The 22,398-nt window shown below is 40.8% G+C and overlaps 1 non-coding gene across 1 annotated transcript; it reads left to right on the top strand.

Annotated features, from left to right (window-relative positions):
* Window positions 1-15,927: 15,927 nt before the first annotated feature.
* On the top strand, window positions 15,928-16,029 carry LOC123029606. Its single transcript, XR_006415960.1, has one exon. It is a non-coding gene; the product is annotated as a U6 spliceosomal RNA (small nuclear RNA).
* Window positions 16,030-22,398: the final 6,369 nt, after the last annotated feature.

Raw genomic sequence — 22,398 nt, 5'->3', positions numbered from 1 at the left:
CCACTTTTCTCATGATGTGCTCTGCATATAAGTTAAATAGGCAGGGCGACAGTACACAGCCTTGCCGAACTTCTTTCTCAATTTTGAACCAATCAGTGGTTCCGTGCCCAGTTCTCACTGTTGCTTCTTGACCCGCATATAGGTTTCTCAAGAGACAAATAAGATGGTCTTGTATTCCCATCTCTTTAAGGACTTGCCACAATTTGTTGTGATCCTCACAATCAAAGTCTTTAGAATTGTCAATGAAGCAGAAGTAGATGTTTTTCTGGAACTCCCTAGCTTTCTCCATGGTTTATTTGTTTATTTATAGCATTTTTATGCTGCCTCTATCACAGAAAGCCTCGGGGCAGTCCAGCGTATGTTGGCAATTTGATCTCTAGTTCCTCTCCCTCTTGGAAATCCTGCCTGTACTTGTGGTAGTTCTTGGTCCACATACTGCTGGAAACTAACTTGTAGGATTTTGAGCATAACTTTGCTGGCATGTGAAATGAGTGCAATGGTGCGGTAGTTTGAACATTCTTTGGCATTGCCCTTCTTTGGGATGGGAATGTAAACTGATCTTTTCCAATTCTGTGGCCACTGTTGAGTGACCAGTTAGGCAGTGGCATTTATTTTTCCTACTCCTTTTCACTATCATTGCCTGGACCAAAGTGGGAAGCAGGCTACCAAGTTGGTTGGAATAGAGAACAGAAGGAGCAACTCTTGCAGATTCTTGTCAGTGAGATGTTCCTGGGGTCCTTGGTAAGTTCCCAACCATGCCTACCTTTGATACCAGTCCTGATGACACACAGGCACACAATTCTTCCGTCCATCTTCTCAACTATGGTGAAATGCATTGTATTTTATTTACATTAGAGTTAGTCTATATAAATCTACACCTATAGATATGTTATGTTAATTGGTGCTATTGTTAATCCTCTTTTTGGTGAAGCAGATCCATGTGTAAATGGTCACCTTATTGCACAAATGCAGAACCGAACTAAATGTTGACCCATGCCAATGTGATACAATGGAAAGTGTATTCTTGTTCAATCTCAGTTTGAACGTTTTAGAGGTCTCTAAAATATTACAGTATGGCCTCATTTGAATAGTATATAATACAATATTTCATGTCTTTGATAAACTCATGACTGTTTTTACATTCCAGTGAATTAAAATAAGGATGGCTAGCTGTTAGTGTCTTATGCCCAGTTCTGGGTGTCTCTCTGCCAGGGTGTACATTGTAGAAACAGCATTGTTCTCATCTTCCTACCCTGCCCACAGCACCATGTGTGATACAGCCATATGCATAGTCACCAAGGAAACTTGCAAAATCCTTCACCCTCTGGAGCAACAACAGGTGGGAGAGGGCAGATTGCACACATCCTATTATCAGATGTAAAGCATTCATGCTCCTCTCCCACACTGCCCTATGGGGAGGTCTTGCATGAACCTAATCTTATGTTGATGGGAATAAAGTTGAAAGTAAATTACAATGTGCTCCATGCTATTTATTTGCCAACTAAACCTCAGCTAATGAAACTGGATTTAATTCTTAGCTTCTCTTCTGTTACTGTTGATATGCATGGACCCTAATGCTGAAAACAATAGATGGCAAAAGAAGAAGGGGATGGCAGAGAATGTGGTGGCTAGTTGGAGTAACTGAAGCAGTCAGTGTGAGCTTAAGTGGACTTTAGGGGATGGTGGAGGACAGGAAGGCCTGGAGGAGTGTTGTCCATGGGGTGGCAATGGGTTGGACATGACTTTGGGACTAGCAACAAGCTGTAAAGTAAAACAAGAAAAGCAGAATAGAAGTCTCAAGATGGAATCCAGCTCTGAGATGGAGAACCAAAGTGGGAAATCCAGTATTTTTTCCCTGTTTGTCATTTTTTGTTATATAGATAGTTTTGAATTTCATGAAGTTTGACAGAAGTGGATAAGTAATTTAGAACTGAGACGGAAGCTAGGAAGTTCAAAGTTTTAGCAGCACAATCTTTGTGAAGATAAAACACCCACAGTCATGATGTGTTTGACGAGAATATGAGAAATTGAACAGTTGCTTGCTGTCATGAAATCTTATCTTCTTAAAGGGAAGATGTTAAGAGTCTAAGAAAAATGTTAAGGGCCCTGTAATTTCCACTCCATTGGCACCACTGAGTTGACATTCTTTTAATGTAGACAGAATTTCCTGGCAACATTAGCAATGGCAGTGGATGCTGGCACAGCCAATTGCTGCTGCCACTTTTCTTCCTCCTGTTTGGCATAACATAGAGGCAGTTTCCTCCCCACCCACATAAGTGTGGATGCCAGTGTCAAGTAATCCCAGTTTTCTTGCTTCGGTTCCCTAAAACAGTATAGTTTGTATCATTCCTGCCTCTACAAATGACATTATTTTGTGATATTTTGTTAGGGAATGGAGGAGGGGAAAGCTTATTTTCCACTCTCCATTACCATGCAATAGTGTGACAGATTTGTTCCATCCACAATGTTTAATTGCATCTATGAAAATAATACACACAATTTAACAAAGAATTAAATGGCTGGTGTAGGGGAGCAACAAAACTGAAACCATGGTGCAGATCATAGAATCATAGAAAAATAGAGTTAGAAGTGGCCAAGAAGACCATCAGGTCCGACCCCCTGCTGTTGCAGGACACCAAGTTACACCATCCTACTCAGATGTCTGTCCAGTTTCACCTTGAATGTCTCTAGTGTGGGAGAGCCCATGATGTCTCTTGGCAACTCTTTCCACTGTCATATTGCTCTGACAGTGAGGAAGCTTTTCCTGATGTCCAGCCTAAATTTATTTATTTATTTATAACATTTCTATGCTGCATCCATTGCCCAAGCCTCGGGGTGGCTCACAAAGAAAACAAACAAACAAAGCATAGAATAATATTAAAAATTTGGAGTTTCTCGGTGTTGGTGCCGCTTGACTGATTATTCCATGTCCTACACTCTGGCATAGCAAGAAGAGATCTTGCCCTTCATCTTTGTGACAGCCTTGGATGTACTTATAGAGGGATATCAGCCCCCCACCCCACCCTGAGTCTTCTTTTGGGGTGACTGGATTTAAACCATGGACTTAATGACCTTATGCCTCTGTTTCAGGTGGTCTTGTATATTATTTCACTGAATTCCAGATGGTGGCAAACCAGCCCTGCTGCATTTGGAGGGCCTCTGGACTTTTGTTTTGCCCTTGGCAGCACCACCACATATATGAATGCAGAGCATGTGCATGTTCAGCCTTGGGCACTGAGGCCAACACATGGAAATAACCATCTGATCTTATACCTCACATAAGTCAGAATATGCGTCCGAGAACAGTCAGCTCTTCAGAACAAAGACATCTATATCCTCTCTGATGCCATCAGCACTAAGGAAACACACCGTAGTGGAACTGCGTAACAAGGCAAAAGCCCAGTTACACAAGACTGTTGTGTGTCCCCAGACTCTACTTCTCTTTTTACAAAAAATATAAGATCTTGATTGAGTTTCATTTCCTTCGACGATTTTTTTTTCACTTTTCAGTGGAATGTGAGAATGCTGATTTACTGAATTTTTATCCCCTTTCAGGCAATTATTATCTCCCACAACAATAGAAGTGTGTGAGAAAGACAGGTCCTGCCGTGAAGATGATGATTTCAAGATGTTGGTTTTCACATCTACATGGCTTGGGACCACAGCACCTCTGCTGACCTCAACCTACACAGATGCTACAATCTGTCTATGAGGACTTCTCCCACCTGCCACCTTCAGGCAAGGCCTGGAGGGAGGCAAGGATCATGAATCATAGAATAATTGAGTTGGAAGGGGCCAACAGGGCCACTGGGGCCATCTCCCTGCTTAGAGTCGGACTCAAGAGAAAGCATTCCCAACAAATGGCTGTCCAGATGCAGCTTAAATGCTTCTAACATGGGAGATCTCACAGCTTCTCATGGCAGGGATCCATCGAAGCTCCAAGGAATCTGTCCCTCTAATTAATTAATTAATCAATTAATTAAAAGCTTTTCTAGGCTGTCCACTGCAAGCCTCTCAGGATGGCTTACACTCATGCACCTTCCCTGTTTCTTTATTTTCGGCTCTGGTGTATACCACTCAGCCATGCCAGCTCTACCAACCAGGAGAAGGTGCTTAAGAATAATCATGTCAACCGTGCAGGTCTTTTTTGAATTCTGAAGGTCAACAGGGCTTCAACACTATAGCCAGTCATATCAGTTGGAAACTATCTGGATATGTTAGTTCTGAGGAAAGACGTATCTCCCCTATTTGTGCAGATGGGAAAAGCTGCTGCAAGTCTAAACCTCAGCAGGAGGTGTTCTGATACCTTCCAGCTTCAAATCCTACATGGCTGACTGAAACTGCCAAGTCCAGAGTGTGCTCAGTTCCATGTGTTGCACTGACAACATTGGAACAGACCCACACACTATGATCAGTAGCCACATGCGCACTCCTAAAGGCTGCATCAGGAGACTGCAATGAGAAGTGGAAGGCTTGCGTCAGTAGATATGATTAACAGTGTATCCCTGCTAGCTGCTGAGAATGCCACCTTGTTTGGTGCAAAGTGAGATACAAATAAGGTCAAACAAATAAATACTAAGTAGCCGTGACTTTCTGTTCCAAATTAACCCTCTCCAGATGTATTTTCCCTGTGCAGGGAAATGCCCAAACAGAATTGGACTTCTTCAGACTATTTATGGTGCTGTCTGAGGCAAGCCAGGCTTCCCTCTGAAGCTGGAACTGAAGCCAGCCAAAATGAGGTTTTGTCACTGATTCATGTTCAGAGATGAAGATATTCTGTCTCCTTTCCAAACAGCACGCTTTGGTTGCAGTTCCCTACAATGGTGATGAGTAGTGAAAGTGGGGAAGGAAGGTGTACAGTTGAATGACCAATGCAAATTTTGATGCATGCCAATGACATCCTTATAAACACCAATCCTTGTAAATTTCTTTCTATTCTGTCAAGATACTACTGAAATGCTTTGGCTTTATTTATTTTGAACACAGGGCTTTATTTTGTTTTACTATGTGACTGTATTTTATGGCTTTAAGATCTGTCTTTTAAATCACCTAGAGATCTTTGGCTAATGGCTGGTATAGAAATGCACTTAACAAAGAAATAAATGAAATATTAACAAGTTATAATTAAATAGTTATAATTAAAACTATCAAATAATAGTTAAAACTATAATTAAACCTATAATTAAATAGATTGTTTAATTTCCTCTCTCCAGAAACTCAATTGGGAAATGTTACAGGTATCTGAATGGAATGACTAATTTGGCCCTGAAACTCCCTTACTATTTTGAATCTCTTTGAATTCTAGAACTATCTCTTCAAAATGGAGAATTAAGGATCATCCACACATTGAAGCTTTAAGCATTTCTAACCTTTCACAGTCTACACACAAAAAGTAAAGTGTGACTGGGAGAAACAAGTTTGAAAATGAGTGTTATACTGATATATGAATGAGAGTTCTAGAATTGGCTACTAAATGCACACTCAGTAGGAAACTGGGTTGGATGTTATGTACTGTCGAAAGGGGCTTTTCTTACTATCAACATTGCACACTTCTTCAGCTTTGTGCAATTACAATTAAAATAAAAAGGCATTATCTTAGCACAAAGATGCATGCTTGACAAACCTCAGTGTGTAGTTTTGTAGAAAAACAAACCTATGTATGACTCTTAAAGATCTATAGATTTTGATTTAGATGTGGTTGAAAAAGCATGAGAAATGGTCTCTTTAAGATTTGCTTCCCTGTGTTGAGTGACTTTTATGATAATGATTGCTGACTGAGTGAGTTTTTAGGTAACTGTGATGTGGCTTGAAACCACTAACTGAAGAAAGAATATAGAGCAACATCAGGAAGTTATAGAGAGATTATGGTGTTTGATTTTTTTAAAATTTATGTAATAGTACCCAGCAGCCAAGCCAGAGTTTCCATGAGATAAGTACTTCGTGTCCTAAATCTTGTTCAATTGTTAGACCAGGAGGAGCCAGGCTTTGGCGGCCTTTGGGTCCTTCTGCTGCTAGGCATACAACCTAATTGTTCCTTCACTGACATATATAGCTGCTTGTGATAATGCAATGCACTAGTCTCCCTTTTGGATGGACACTTTAACATGTGAAGGACTTGAGAATGCCTGCAGTTTCAATGAACATCTTGATTTATTTTCATCTGGGACTTTTTAGGGCCTTTTAGAAGTGTCCCTGCTATGTCAACAAAAACTAAAACAGAGAAGCTGTATTTTAAAACAAATGGAACATCAGCTGGATTCTTGGGTTGTGAAGCACACTTCACTGTTTTATATTTAGAATCTCCAACTTACAGATATCAGGTGATTGTATTAATTTTTTTCATTTTAATTCTACTCAGTACCCAAGACTCTCTGGAAGGTTAACCTATCACTGTTTTAGTGTTATGCCATGGGACTCAGTGGTAAGAACAACAAGGGGAATTGCCTTTTGGATGTTCTTTCACAGCACAGTCAACTTTTGAATCGGGGCCAGGGGACAGGAGGCCTTTTTCTCTTGATGGCCACATTGCCCCAGGGATTACCTGCTGAAACCAGCACTGGGTGGTGCCAGGATGCAGAATTTAATTAATGTAACTCAACGGGGTGGTCAGAACCTGCCACCAGACATTCCTTCACTGCATGCACAAAGGAGTGGCAGCATAAAATTTGGAAAGCCTTTGGATGAGAAAACTGGGAGACAGAGAGCAGGTGAAAGATGGCCATTAAAAGGGGTGGAAACGCAGTCAGCACATGTTATGTCTAATTTGGCCCATGCTGTGGAGCTTCTGTCAGAAAAAAGGTGAAATACTGACTTAAACAATTTTTAAAACTTGCTGTTAAATTTTATTATTTTGTATTTTATAGTTTAACAGTTGTGAACAGACCAGAGAACTTCAGCTGCTATAGAATGTAATCAATAAATAATAAAATATTAATGACATATTTACAACATCACTACGTGATTTAGCAGTAGTCCTTGAACTTCTTTTGCTTCACTTTATTAATTTATTACATATATATCTTTCCATTCTTCCAAGAAACTTAAATTTAACCTCAGAACAACCCCACAAAGTAATTTAGACTGAGAGACAGTGACTGGCATGAGATCACCCAGTGAAGAACAAGGGATCTGAACCCGGCTCTCTTCAGTGCTAGTCCAGCACTCTCGCTGCTCCACTGAGCTCCTGATCCTTTCTCTTCTCTCACTTCCAAGGTCCAGTCTCCATGCTCCTTGGATAACTAATTATTCATTCCCATCCTTGGTTCATTTGCACCCCCTCAAGTGTGTCTGCCCAGTGCTACCTGCTTGCTTTCCATTCACAAGCTGGGCTCTCTCCAAGGACATAACATGGGCAAGATGGGCAGTGCTCTCCACATCTCTTATCCTTCTGACCACATGGCCATGTCAGAATGTTATTCAGAAGCTCATATAGTTTGGAGTATTATGCAGTATAAAACGACTACAACAAATTCTTTTAAAATGCATTGGGGTGTCTTTTCCATTTTAAAAAAACCTGAATATGCTTAAAAGCAAGAGCTTGAAACACGCAACTCCTAAAACTTAATTCTGCATTTGGATTTTTAAGAAAATTCTTTTATTGCTCAGTATTCAAGAAACTTGTTAGATATAAAGCAGCATATAAATCTTGGAAATGAATAAATGCGATCTATCCCTACTTATTTCCCTCATTTTGTCCTTTAGGTCTCTGCCCTTCTTAGGGAGAATCAAACACTAGTGGGCATGTTCCACGGTCCTTTTTCCTCCCTTCTTCTCGGTGTTTGCTCAGATGTAATGGAATTCACCATTTGTCTGTAAAGTTAGCGGGTGACTACAATAAGGCTCACCAAACGTCCAGAAGATTGAACAGAAGCAGCTAGCTGTAGATGGCCTTTCTTGTTCCACAGGCATTTTAATGGATTTGTTCAAGAGGACACATTCCTTTTTGCAGCGACAGAGAAGTTTCTCCTCCTCCTCCTCCCCCTTTATAGGAATATTCTGGCTTCTATAAAACAAGTGCAAAATATTATTTTGGATCTGGTTTATAAAATGGATGTTTAGTTGTGTATAGCTGCTTATACATCTTAGAAAACTGGGGCTTCTAATCCAGAATTTTTAAAAAATGGATGGTTGCACCACTGGCTGAGTGATATTGCCTTCAAGTACTGTAGAATGTTTTGGCATTGAAAGACTGATGATTAAAAAGAACCAGGTGAACCAATTAACCAAGCATGGCAGACTTGTTGCACTCCTGACAGAAAAGAAACACTTGGATAGCCTAAACCTAAGAAGCTGAGTGAGATGTAGTGTTGTCACCATTTGGGGCTGAAGAGGCGTCTGGTTTTTTTTCTTGAGCAGGTCATGCTAATTGGACCTGCATGCATATGGGCCTGTATGACATAAGAACAGTGGGTTCTTAATTGGCATTAGTTAACTGCGCCTAAGAGCACAATCCTATGGCCTCCTGTCATTGTCTTGGAGGGCTTAGGATTATTTGGAGTTGCAATTTCAAGGACCTTATATTATGGAACTAGGGCTCTGAATGGGGAGTCCACACCCTACCCTTTTGAAAATGGTGAGGAAAGAACTGCACTGGCTGCATCTCAAGGTTGGACATCAACTTCAAATAAAGCTAACATGGCTTGGTAGGAAAGTTGAGAGGGGCTCTCTAGATGGAATACAGTGTGAAAGATGCAGGTTAGTGGAAATCAGTACTGCCATGACTTGTGTTCTGCATTGGACACATAAATTTCCAAATTTCAGTGCTTAAGTACATTAACTTTAGATGACATAGAATCATGTCCAAGTTAATTTGAAAGCAAAGGACCGGGAACTTTAGCTGATAACTTTGTAACTGGGTACAATGTATATACATAGCTACAAATAAAAGTGCTGAAAAGTTCAACCCCACTGCAAAAGATGGGGCTATATTGCAGCTCAGTGGTGCAGCATATAATCAGAATTCAAAATATCCCAGGGTACATTCATGGCACCCCTAAACTAGGGATTGAAAGACACTCAAGGAAGACATCTAAAGTGTGGGAGAGCTGCTGGTAATCAGTGTGAACAATGCTCTGGTTTGGTATAAAGCAACTTCCTATGTTGACATTAGTTGGATGTAGATTCCAGTCATAACTCTGACATCTGCTGTCTGGATGGCATTAATGTTGGATGGAAGGCCACCCAGCTGGTGAAGGAATGTACATACCATGGTGGACTGTGGTACATCATGGAAAATTCTGCACGTGTACAGCCACCACCAACAGTGCTTTTTCCCAATAGCAGGCTTCAAAATTTGGCATTTTGGTGCAGATCAAAGATTGCTTTGTTTCCTCAGGAAGTTCAAGAATGAAGTGTCTTGTCTGGAGGCTGGAGATCACATAGAAAGAGACTAATGCACTGACTTTGCCTAAGGACACAAGCATTTTACAATGCTAAACATGTTACATCCAGTCATGCTGGCTAGGGAAAGCTCTGAGTTATAAGACTCTTTTCTGCCTGAACATGCAAGGAATTGCACCTATAACCAGCAAAAGAGCATGTAGGTATTCTCTGTAGCTTCTGTAAGAAAAGAAAATTTTGTTGAAGATTATGTATTGCATTTTGATTTTTCTCTTATGCAAGGATTTTATTTTAAGTTTCTCCTTCTCTGTGTATCAATTGATTTAAAAGAAGAATTCATTCATGTTTCTCATTTATGAAGGTTGGCAAGCAAGATTGGTTCTTTAGGGCATATTTTCTCAGTAAAATTATGCTTGGGAAACCAGCCATTATGCAAGTTATACTTCATGAAGGTCATACGGAAGTCCTGCAAGTTCATATTGTCTTCCCTGCTGTGATTGCAATAAAGTAGTTATTGCACTGCATTTATATCCCATCTTTCCTTACTTAGAAAGGATCCCAGGGAGGCTTACAAGGTTCTCATCCTCTCCATCCTGTTCTCACAACAACAGCTTTGTGAGGTAGGTTATGCTGAGAGGCACCCAAGGACACCCAAAAGGGCTTCATGGCTGAATGGGGACCAGAAGCTGAATTTCCTGGGTTCCAGCACAACTCTTAACCACCACACCTCATTGGATCTTAAATTATTAGTATTTAATATTTAACTATAAATACAGAAAAAGCCAAAAGCCTTTTCTCAGATGTATATGGGAAACTTCCAATTAGGGATAGACAGTTCTGTCAGTCTGAGATTTTGTCATGTTCTCATTTTTCCATTTTCAATTTTGGTTGATTCCAAACACTGATATTTTTTACAGTTTGTATGAAAATTTGCATAATTTTTCAATTGTAATACAGATTTTGTGTGCCATATTTCCCAATGTGTACATTTTTGAAAAATATTTTCATAATATAATGTGAGGATCCCTAATATGGTGACCTTCAGTGCCATGACACTTGTGGGGCCTTCAAGGGCACTCACAAAACCCTCTGCTTCCTGTCCTCTTTATTTGAAAACAAACAAACAAAAAACTTGATGTTAGGACAGTCTTCTTTCTTTCCCTTTCTGCTCCACCAGTCTTTAGCATATGGTTTTCCCAACTTTGTCTCTAGCCTTGCTCTTTCTTTACCTCTTTGTATTCTGGTTCCTTCTCTGTCCCTGCCCCTAGTTTTAATTCTCTCCCTTATTCTTTACCTGACTGTTTCTCTCTTCTCCCAGTCTCTTGGTTTGCTTTTTCTCTTCCCTGTCCTCTTACCTTGCTATTCTTCTCCCTCCCAGTCTCTAGACTTGCTATTGCCCTCCCAGACCCTTTTAGTCCATTTTTGATTAGCCAGACCTCTGTAGCAGCCATTACATTAGCAGCCACATCTTAGAATCATAGAATCAAAGAATATTAGAGTTGGAAGGGGCCATGAAGGCCATCGTGTCCAACCCCCTGCTGTTGCAGGACACCAAATTATACCACCCCACTCAGAAGGCTGTCAAGTTTCTTTTTGAATGTCTCTAGTGAATGTCTTTGTGACAACCATTTTGTGGGTGTGTCCATGGCAATTTCTCAAATTCCCAAATGTGCCCAAGAACTGAGCGTGTGCAGCACAAAATAAGTAAGTAAATAAATAAAAAGGGACACTCAATATATCATGTAATCAAGATGGTTTTCACCAATGTACATGATTTTGTATACTTGATTCTGTAATATACACAGTTGTGTAAGCATATTTTGCTTGGAAAACACTGCAAAACTTGGGGAAGTGTGAATTTTGAGGGATAGCAGTTCATACGAGGCAATCTCGCTCTCTTTGTCTCTCTCTCTCAGGTACAAAAACCCTTACATGTGCTCTATGTCAAAGAAAAGAATGGGTGAGGGAGATAAAGTTTAGTTAAGTTAGGAAAGAGGCAACAAAGCTTGTCCAAAGATTGTGCTTCCTGCATGAATAACATTGTATTTGCATGTAGGTCCAGAGGAGGATATCTTTAGCACCCGCCCCCCCTCCATCTCCCAGCAGCAACCTGGCTTTGCCTAATGGAAGGGATGATCCTACTGGCTGCTGTTAAAGTGGACCTGTAAGGTAGACCACGATTATTATGCCCATTGTATAGATGAGATTCAGTAGAGAATGCTTAACCCAAGGTCATCCACTGAGCATGCAAATGAGATGAAACAGAGACCCGAAGCTTCCTGGCTTGGAAGTAAGCTTCATAATCACTCTATGACACCGCTACTTCAAAGGGCTATTTCCCCATGGTTTTTATCCAAGACGTTTTTCATGTGATAATTGCTACCTATAGACGTAGATGAATGGGTTAGTCATTTCTATTCAGTTTTAGGCACGGATGCGTTAAAGCCACCTGTAGATATTAGGGCATGATGACCTTTTCCTGTCATAATGTAGGAAAATTATGATCAGCCGTTCTTTTGCAAGTGGTAAGTTGTCCCATGACAACAACACAGACCAGTTTTACAGATAGCATCAATGGCCTCTGATGCATGGCCAAAGGCTATTACTATTAGTATGAATGGAAAACTGCTGCTAGCATGTTTGTGGGTTGGTCATGTATATCCTTGCAGAATGTTATTTGCGGTTTCTATCAGTAATCTTCAGATGTGCAAGGCAATATTCGCAATGGCATGTGGTGCTTTTCCATTAGCAGACACTTCTTGTGACTGCTGAAGCCAGAGTGCCATGCAGCGCAATGGAAGGACCATCCCTGATTCACCACCTCTCTCTCTCTTATCATCATCATCATCATCATCATCATCATCACCTCTTTGCTGCTCTACAGCTGAAGCTCTCTGGGCAGTTAAAAGAGGGTTTTACTTGGTAGATCAGAATTGTGCAAATGCACAGCACAGGACTTTTACTTTTAGCTCTGAATGAATTAAACTGATCTCTGTCTTATGGGTAAAGACAGCTGAGTCATTGATGGAGTAATGATGTGGGTGTGTGAGAACTGGTTGTCCTCTGGGCCCTCCAGGCAGGGAAGGGTTCACATTTTGACTACTTCACTGTGTTTCTGATACTGTAGTGACATGTTATAAACAATAAAATATAAATTGAATCCTCTATGACTTGTCCTTATTCATTTGTTCCTTAGAAAAACAGAAAATTCTCATGAATTAGCCAGTTGCTCTCTAGTCTGACATAAACTTTAATAGTGCAGAAGCTGATATGCTCCTGTAGTTTCATATGCCTGTCCTTGACTGACAAAAACTGCCAAAAACTACCTTATCTTAGAGGCTTAATTTTCTGACCCAATAGATGACTGAAGATTGCTTGTTTTGGGCAAACTGCCCACTGCATGCCTTAGTTATGACTTTAAGTGGAGAAGAACTTTTCTGTTGAGATGAGGTCTAGACTGTTTTCTTCCTGCAGAATTAGGAGGAATCCAACCAAGCACTGGCATCTATTCACCATGTGGGGAATGGGTGAACTGAACCAGCAGTATATGTGAGCATCAACTAAACCTCAGGTAATGCAGACATGCCTAAACCTCCTTGGTTGAGGTTGCCAAAAAGGGTGCCAGTTTATGAGCACTTGGCAGACTTTTCTGTGCTTGTTTTTGATATGGATAGTAGAATGTGGATTGAGCCCAAGGGTTCACTTTGCCTTCTTGGTAGAAGAGTCATATATTTGCCTCAGGTTGAGTGAAAATGGCTATGGCCCTCAAAGAGAGACAAAGACTCTTTTCATTTCTCATGAGTAACCGTGGGAGTGGTTATACTGGAACACCATGGGTTGATTCATTTATTTGTGGCTGTTGCCCAGGTTCCTTCTTTGCTTTTAGGATTTTCCATGTGTATATTGAAAATAGTATTGATAGTACTTCAGCAGTGTGTTTAAATCCACTCTCTACCATCGAGGCACTACTAGGCTGTGTAAATCCCCCAGTGATGCTGGAATGGACCATGTGTGGCTTTCCTGGGTCTGAGCATTGAGATCCTCTGCTCTTTCAGCCAGAGATGTGCTGTCTTCATTCGACAACCCCACAGCATTCTGACATTACCTGCTTGTTGTGAGAGACACTGGATAAGAGAATGTTAGAGAAAAGCTCCAAAGTATTTTTACAGGGTGGTGATGGAAGATGACCTTTTTCAGAAAAACAAATGCACTGTTCAGGTAGTCAGATCAAAGATAAAGTAGGATTCCAGCAATATTTGGAAATTGCAGAGAAGGGAGAACTGTTTAAAGTTTAAGAGATGGGCCCTGGTGCTACCAACTATCCTAGCAGCACCTATCCCAATAGATGAATTACTGTCATTGTTCTTTAAAATAGAAAGATATAGTCATATAACAAAGTTCAGAAGTTTAACCACAACCTATTTTTCCATTAATGCTTTCTCCAGTCCCTGCATCTTTATTTTGGTTAAGTATTCTGTAAAGCCAGAGTGGGGGGAGGGAGTGGGATGTCTCAGGTTGTTTTCCTACTCCAAATTTTCCCTGTTGCTTGCAGGTCAAGGTAGATCATATTCAGGGTCAGACAAGTTATTTTGGTGCTGATGCAGACAATCCTGAGGGTAGGGATTTGTGCAACCCATCCTGGCAGTAACAAAATATAATAGCGATACAGTAAGAATACATTTATCCACCATTTGCTGTCTTTTTATGACACCCCATATCAGATGAGGCTACTGCCTCACTGTCTTATAATAGAGTTAGCCTTGTTTGATATCATGAACTATCTAACTGCCAGGTATGCAAGGCTGTCCACCATGACTGAAGGGAACAAAATTATATGTGGGAGACTTTTTCTCCCTGTCTCATGACAGTAAAATGCTCTTTGTGTGGAGTACACAGAGCTTCTTGTTGGACAGGAAAGAAAAAGGGAACTTTCTTCATACAGAATATAGTTATACTACCTCAAGGTATAGTGAGGTCTGCCAATTTGGATGCAAGGATTAGCCTAATTCATGAAGGATAATCAAAGTTGCATCAGGGGCAATATGCCTCTTAGTTTGCCTCTTGTGGATCAGGGAAATGAGAAGGTGTTTATATCTTGCTACAGGCTTTTTATAGGCATCTTGTTTCCCAGTGTGGGAACACAATTTTAGAGTAGCTACACCTTTGGTCTGATCCAATGTGGCTATTGTTATGGTCATAAATGTTTTTGATTCCATTGGCACAGTTCTTACTGGGCTCTTTTGGGGTTTCCCATGTATTTTTTTATCCTTATGCTTTTTTGTAGTTTTGTAAAATTGGAGTTCCCCAAATGCCTTGTTTGTGGTGCCATTTTGACTACAGGAGCAGTGGCATGCATGGTCTCAACACCGGAAATAAAGGGGATGAGGTACATGGCAGAATTTGCAAAGCAGAAAGCATTTAAGGAATTGAAATGCAAGAGTATGACTGACAGCCACAAAAATTCCCCAATTGCACAACGTGAGACATTTTTCTTTGCATCAGGGTTTACTTCAGATAGAAGCAGAATTATCCATTGCTTCTTGTTAAGATGCACTTCATTCGAAGGCTTTCCTGACTCAAGTTGGCAGGAATGTCTTAAAATGTACAGTTTCTTTTTCCAGTAGTGAATTCTCTAAGAATCTGGGAAAACCTCTTGCAGGGGTAGAGGCAACACAACTTGCTAATGCCTATTCTCTCATTTTGTTCATCAAGGATGAAATTGTGATAGTGAAAATGAAGTCATTTACACATAACAGTTGCCAAAGAAGGGCACCTGAAAGGGTAGAGTGTCTCACTATATCGACTGCTGCCACAGTGTGAGTCCATGCCTCAAACAGGCACTACCAGGAATATCAAATTATGGTCTGAAGACTTTCGATGGGATATTATGGGATGGGATATTATGTGGTGTGATATGATGTAGTCTCTCTCTCTGTGTATAAAGCAGGAACAGGCAAACTGTGGGTGCATTTGGCAATTTGAGAACCTGCTCTGGGTGCTGCCACACAATGGCTGCCATGGAAGGCATGGCAAAGGAAAAGTAACCTGCCCAAAAGACAAGGGACAGATCTGAGCTACAATACACTAAACAACCCCTTTGGGCCAACAGTTTTCATCGCCAATAGAATTCTGTTTCACAGCAATCCCAGCTGCTGATAAGAAAATGTGTTTATTATAATTTTAAAGTGGGAATGGTAGGGCACCTTGGAAGATGCCAAGAGAGGAACTATCTGGGAGTACACTGGTTGCATGGGCACCATGCTTCTTACTCCTCATATAAACCATATCTTGAACCACTGAGTCCATTAGACTTGCCACATAAATATTTATCACTTATTTAAGGCAACCTCACTGGCATGATAGTTAATGGCCATACTGGTCCTAAAGAAAACTAAAATGAATCTATTGCAGTTCGCTTATTCCTAAATTGGCCTCAATTCTGCTTTAGCATGCTTACTTTATTAATGTAGCAAACATCAAAGCAACAGAAACAATTTTGGATCAATACTTTGCTTATACAACAAAATCAACCAGAGCAGCACAGAAATATAAGAAACCCTTCCAAGAGGAATCAGATCAAACAATTAAGAGGCAGAAGCACGTAAACTAAGATTGGAATGATACAGAGAAGATTAGCATGAACCCTGCTCAAGGATGACACTCAGATGCACAAAGGTGTAGGGTAGTATAGAAATGAAATAATAATAATAATAATAATAATAATAATAATAATAATAATAATAATAAGTGAACTGCCTGGTGTTGAAATGATGTTGAAATAGGGGCTAGTGTAGCCTCCATCAGTAATCACTCTCAGTGTCTTGCATACCCTCTGATGAATTCAACACATCTGGGAGGCTTCGGATTGGGGAAAGCTGATGTAACCCATCACATGAGTTACTGATGGAAGCAACAGACAGGTATGGATCAACTCACCTCTTCTATTTTTCCCTTACTTTGGATAATTCATCAAGCAAAAACAAAGATTGACTAGCTGCACAATGCCTTCTGGTTTTTAGTGTTATGAGCCCTCTGTTTGGAAGCATCCTCTAGTGAATCACCTGAATGAGAGAGATTAAGAGAGCAACACTGTATGAGCATCTCAGGGACCATAGGAAGGTTCAGAAAGCTCCTCCAAGCTCTGAGGCAGAACTCTGACCTGACCTCAAAAGGGGGAGTCAGAAGTCTGACCGCAGACTCCACTGCCTCACAGCTGGCCTGCAGACAACTGTGCTGGCTGCCTCTCTAAGCAACCTTGGAGGAGGAGCAAAAGGCAGGGAAGAGAGGGCACTGGAAAAGCCACGAGCATCCTTTTTCCTAACCCTGAGCCTTGTCCAGCTTCCTTCCTTCCTCTGTCCTCCAAAGCTTGCTCACTAGATGTGAAGCAAAGATCCCATCTAGTAAAAATTGGGAAAAAAGATGGAGAGGTAAAGATACCCATGATTGCTCTTCCTGTCTCGCTGACATCAGCTAGGCAGGGCATTGGAAACACTTATGCTGCTAAGTTCAGGGGCTTTTGAGCAGCAAGGGCAGACTCTGCCTTGGATGAAAATGTTTTTTATGGAGCTTTTCTAGATGTTGCCACTACAAGCTGCTGCTTATGCATTTCTAATATTCCATTATTAGGGGGAATTACTGGATGTGAATTTTCCAACAGGATGGATCAAAAGGATCATACTTGCCGTAGGTATGCTGTCTTCAATATCCCATGCCAATTTTATGTATCATCAGTGAATAGTGGAATGGGAAACTGATTTATCAGATGATGGTTTTACCAGGGTTTTTTTTAGCTAGAAGCACACCAATAATTCTTGCCACCCAATAGTAGCATGTGACTGGAAACTTTCCTTGTTTCCTTCTGGCTGGACAAATGAATTAACCTCAAGTTTCCTAGAGGTGCAAGATTTTTGAATAAAAGACATTTTCAGCCATCAAGAAATACAAGAAGGACCAGATTTCTTTTGACATGAATGCTTCTTGCAATAGTTGAAATAGAATTACACAAAAGAGTTACAATATCTATCCATCCATCCATCCATCCATCCATCTATCTATTTATTTAAAACATTTCTATGCTGCCCCCATCGCAACAAAGCCTCGGGGCGGCTCACAAAAAATACAAAAAAAATACATTAACAATAACAATATAACAATTTAAAAGAAAAAAAAAAACATTTTAAACCCCTGGTGCATTCTTGACTAATTTAATATCCTAATAAATACAATAATTTAGCAATTAAAATAAGTTTTAAATAAAAAGGTCTTAGCCTGGCACTGAAAAACAAATAACGACGGCACCAGGCAGACCTCTCTGGGGAGTGCATTCCATAGATGGGGCGCCACCGCAGAGAAAGCCCTCCTCCGGGTACTCACCCTCCTAATATCATTCACAGAGGGTTCCTGGAGAAGGGCATCCATTGCTGAGTGACAAGAAAACACAATATTCTAAGAATCAACAAAAACCATAATGATACAGTGCCTGAAAAGAAAGTTGAGTACTCATGGCCAGAGGACAACATATTCTTGCCCAGATACGTTAGCCATAGCTTTAAGGTTTTGGAATTCTATTAAATAGTAGCAAATTGCCACTTACTTAGCTTAACATTATGGCTTTACCAAACCACTGTTGGATGAGAGCAAGTCTTTTTAGTGCATTCTTTTGTTTCCTAGCACAGAGGCAGAAGCACTATTGGCATTTTCTGTCTCAGACACCAACATATCTTTGAACACCTCTGATCTGGCCAAACTAGAAGTTCTGTTCTCTAGCAAATATACAGATTCCTTGCATTTCTCTATTTTATTGTAAAAGAGTATTTTAAAGTTAAACCTGAACTCAATAAATAGTTTATGAGGGCCAGACTTCTCATTACTTTGCATTAAATGTGCAGGTATTTTTCTTCAACCACGTATATCACCCTCTTGGAAGGGGTGCTTGATATTTATGGGGATAGCGGAAGGTATGGAGGCAAAAGTTAAGTCTATTTCTTCCCTGCTAAGCTTCTGAAGAAGATCCTACCCCTGAAGCTAAAATTGGGCTTTGAAGAAAAAACACTAACTGGCAGAGAATGAAAGGTTACGTTCTCTTCCAGATCTGTTGTGATTCTGGTAATTGTCAGCCCAGATGGTTCTCTGTGCAGCTTTTACACAATCTGCATGTTCAGTGCAAAGATGGATTTAACCTTAGGTTTATTTTGGTCTTTAGATAGCCTTCGGAGTACATAAGTTAGTGTGGTTGTCAGGGCCTGGTACAAAACATCTCAACAAACATTAGCTCAGCATGTAGCTATTTGCCCAGTCATATTTGTTTCTTGGAGGAAATGGCCACAGCCAAATTAAGTCAAAATGAGGACAGTTTCTCTGCTGCTTTACACAAACCTTTGTTGTTATATGTTGATGCAAATTATAACATTGGACCTAATTAGGAGGGGGTCTTTCTTCCATCTCATAATTCAATAGTATTTCAATACAAGACATGCTTTTTGTAAATCCATCTCCAAAGTGGACATTTCATAACTATATTTGCCTCTAATGAATGGCAGCATTGCCCTTCCAAAGAATTAACTGTACAATAGTCTATAAGATGGCCAAAATTTCCTTTAGCTGCTTGTGTTCTACTTTATATTTGTTTGCATGCTAGTGCCCAATTACACCAATTGTGTTATTTGTCTGCTATTTGCCATGTCTGAGTCCAATTGCTCATGATGCACAGTACGAGTGATGCAACTGGACTTGGACCTTGGACTTAATGATCTTATCCTTCCATCGCTTTTGACTGCCATGAGTATTACTTTAGTTGTGAAGCACACAGCCAATATTTCTCTTACACCACACCACCATTCTGTGATTTACAATCCACTCCCCATAGGTTAGAGCAAACAGCAGGGACTGTTTACCAACTCTGTTAAAGAAATATTCTGAACATATTTGGTCTCACATTTTAATCTTCTTTAAATTACTATAGGAAAAACATGAAGTTTGTTAAGGTAGCTGCTTCTGCTGCCGTAAAACTAAACATATTTTCTTTAGAATTCACATAGAAAAGGATAATTTATTTTAGAAGTAAAAATAAGAAAATCTGTAGCCTTGTGCATGACCATCCATGCATCCCATCTGCAAAATGCAGCCCAGATAATGGCACACCAGGCCAGTTTACCACTGCCCTCATCATCAGAAAGTTTCTGAGTGGTTATTAAAAGTCCCGGTGGGCTGAGGGACCTGGACTTAAGGTCCAGCAACACCACTGATGTGTCAATAAATTACGGAAGTGCCCAACAACAAGCAACTAAGGGAGGGTAAATTTTGAGCCATGGGCCAGTGGAAGGGAGGAGGAGATACTTCATCCTTTCTTGTCCCTTCCTACAGTTTGCTCAAAATCTGCTTTTTCACCAGCGTGGGATGCTGCAACCTTTCTTTTGCAGGGAGGCACAAAGTGTATGTGGGTGTGAGGAAGGGTTTGGAATGGACAAGGGGCAGGAAGGAAGATGACTAAGTTCTTTGCCCCTTTCTCCTTACTCCTTGTTCATGCCTTGTTCAAGCCTGATTTCAGCCTCTAGCGGCTCTTTTGGGGTTGAAATGTGCTGCGAACAGTATGGAAATGGTTTTCTTGTATGGTTTGGCATGCAAATCTGAGGTTTCAGAGTCAGACCTAAACATTGTGCTGCCCAAGGCAAATGGCAAGATGGTGTTCCTTGACACCTCACATTCCGCAGAAAGAATTTGACTAGAAAGGCAGTGGAATCTTATTTCTGCACAGGTGATAGAAAAACCTCCCTCACTGCACCTGAGGGAAGCTGGCTATCTTGGGGTCACGAGACAGCTGACTGTCACACAGCTCCATCCTTCAGACGCTGTGCAATGGTATCTTCCCACCAGCATCTGCTGCCTGAGGCAACTTGCTCAATCTGCTAAACAGTAGGGCTGGCCACTCTGACTGGGAAAAATCATGTCATGGGCACTGGCTAGTGCTGAAGGATTTTTACTCTGTGATTGCTGTCCCTTATGGCAAGTTTGTATGGTGGGCTAAGCCTCTTAGACTGAAAGGGATGTTTCTATATGTGCCAGTCCCGTCCCATCAAAAGATGAAGCGCAGCAGAAAGAAGGATGCAATTCCTCCTTTGCGAATTCAGAAATGATGCTGTTTTGGCATGACGGTATTTCTTATTGCCCATCTTGCTGGTCCTTTTTGGACTGGTAATAACTGGCATGAGAATTCATATCCTAAGGTGACCAATGCGCAGGTCTTATCATGTGTGCAGAGAACTGCCTTCAGTGTTTTTTGTCCTTGGTCTCTTGACTTTTAAAACCACTTTTATTCTCACAGGGTCTTTGTGGTATTCCAAGCATGTATTTACAGGGTGGGCAGATTAGACTTGCAGCACAAGTTGAACTGGTGCCACAACAGTACCCTGAATTTCCTGCTTACTCTAGTTCTCTGGTTTGCAGCTCAGCTGGCTTTGCTCAGCTGGAGTTCAGTACTGTTCGGCTGGAGCTTGTCTAAAGTGTTGCAACCCACTACTATAAATAACACATGTGAAATTCCTGTCAGAAAATGGGAACAGAAATCTCAGAAATTTGAAAATATTTATAATAACAGCCTGCTTGGCAGCAGTTAGATACTTCTCTGTCATCTTGGGAAAAATGCCGGGACAATCCCAACAAAAACTTGTGAGCAAGTATCAAATCAGTCTAGCCTATTGCTGCTCACAGTTTTTGATTGGATTTCCCCTACCCCTGCAGTACAGGTCTAAAGAGGCACAGGGATCGATTTCTGATCAATTTTTAAAAAGAAAGAATATGGATTTATGGGGCTGGTACATTCCATGATATGTATAAAAGAAGAAGAAGTAAACATAGTGTGGTTAGGATGTAAGATAAGAACAAAGTTTAGAAATTTTGTAACCTGCCTTAGAGCAAAGTTATTAATTAACTGCAGGGAACAGAGCTCCATCTGATATATAATACAGTACACACATATTTATCATCCTTACTGTTCCTAAACATGTCAACTAGAAATTCGTTGCAACATGCTTAGTGCAAAAGAAATGTTAACGTTAGCCAACCAGACCCATCCCAGAATATGGTAGACACCAAATATAGGAATTGGTATAGAGATAGGAATATTCTCTCTATATCTCTAATACAGAAATAGGAATATTCTTGGAAATAAACCTAATAGGTCACCCATAGAACTTACTGTGGTGTTGCTCATACGTTGTCTCTGAGGATTCGCTTTTTTCTAGTTGACTGACTAGGCCAATGATGCTATCACAATAAAGAGTTGGATCCAGGATCTGCCTTTCACAAGAGGAAGGGAACTTTTGTGAAAGGCAGGGCCATGCTCATGGAAGCCTCCTTCCCCTGTTTTGAGAGGGCACTCCTCCTCCATGCTCAGCCCATTCAACTCCATGTAGCATTTTCTGAATGCTGGAGGGGCTTCCTGAAGAGGGAAGGGAGAGAGGGGGGCAGGAAAATCAATTTCAGTCAATTCAGTTGATCTAAAATAAGTGTAAAACCGATCCCACATAGATAAGGCAGTTTCTCAGTTTTACTGTGTAGTTGATCTCAAATGGTGTCATCACAACTCAGGGAACCCAGGTGAGCACTGGGCATAAAGAAATCAGACCCATGGGCTACGTGCTGATTTTCAGTGGAGGCTACTATGTCCTGTGGATCCGCACATTGTTAAGGCTGTTTGAGGAAGGGCAAGTGCACCAGTGCCCCCCACTTGAAGGATAGCTTTGGAGGTACATGTTTAGTCTATACCCTAATGGTGTCTCCAGATATATAGGGAAAGTTTAGGCAATGTAAGTGGAAGCAGGCAATCCTTGCAGGTTTTATCACTGGCATCATCAGAAAGACTCATTCCTGGAACCCTGGAAAGCCCTGCTATTAATTGGAGACCAGGGTTCCTCAGCTTTTTAAGATCAGTGACTCCATTTGGAAGCACAAAATGCTCAAGCAGTACTTGAACATTCATAAAATGGCTACCAAGGCAACCATGGCTGGTCACAAAGTGCTACTTTCTCAGATAGCAAACTGGTGAGATGAAAAGAATAGCAA

This window comes from Varanus komodoensis, unplaced genomic scaffold (genome assembly GCF_004798865.1).
Source record: "Varanus komodoensis strain SLA01 unplaced genomic scaffold, ASM479886v1 scaffold4, whole genome shotgun sequence".
NCBI classification, from domain to species: Eukaryota; Metazoa; Chordata; class Lepidosauria; order Squamata; family Varanidae; genus Varanus; species Varanus komodoensis.
The sequence above is the reverse complement of the archived record's forward strand: the minus strand, read 5'-3'. Positions and strand labels throughout refer to the sequence as shown.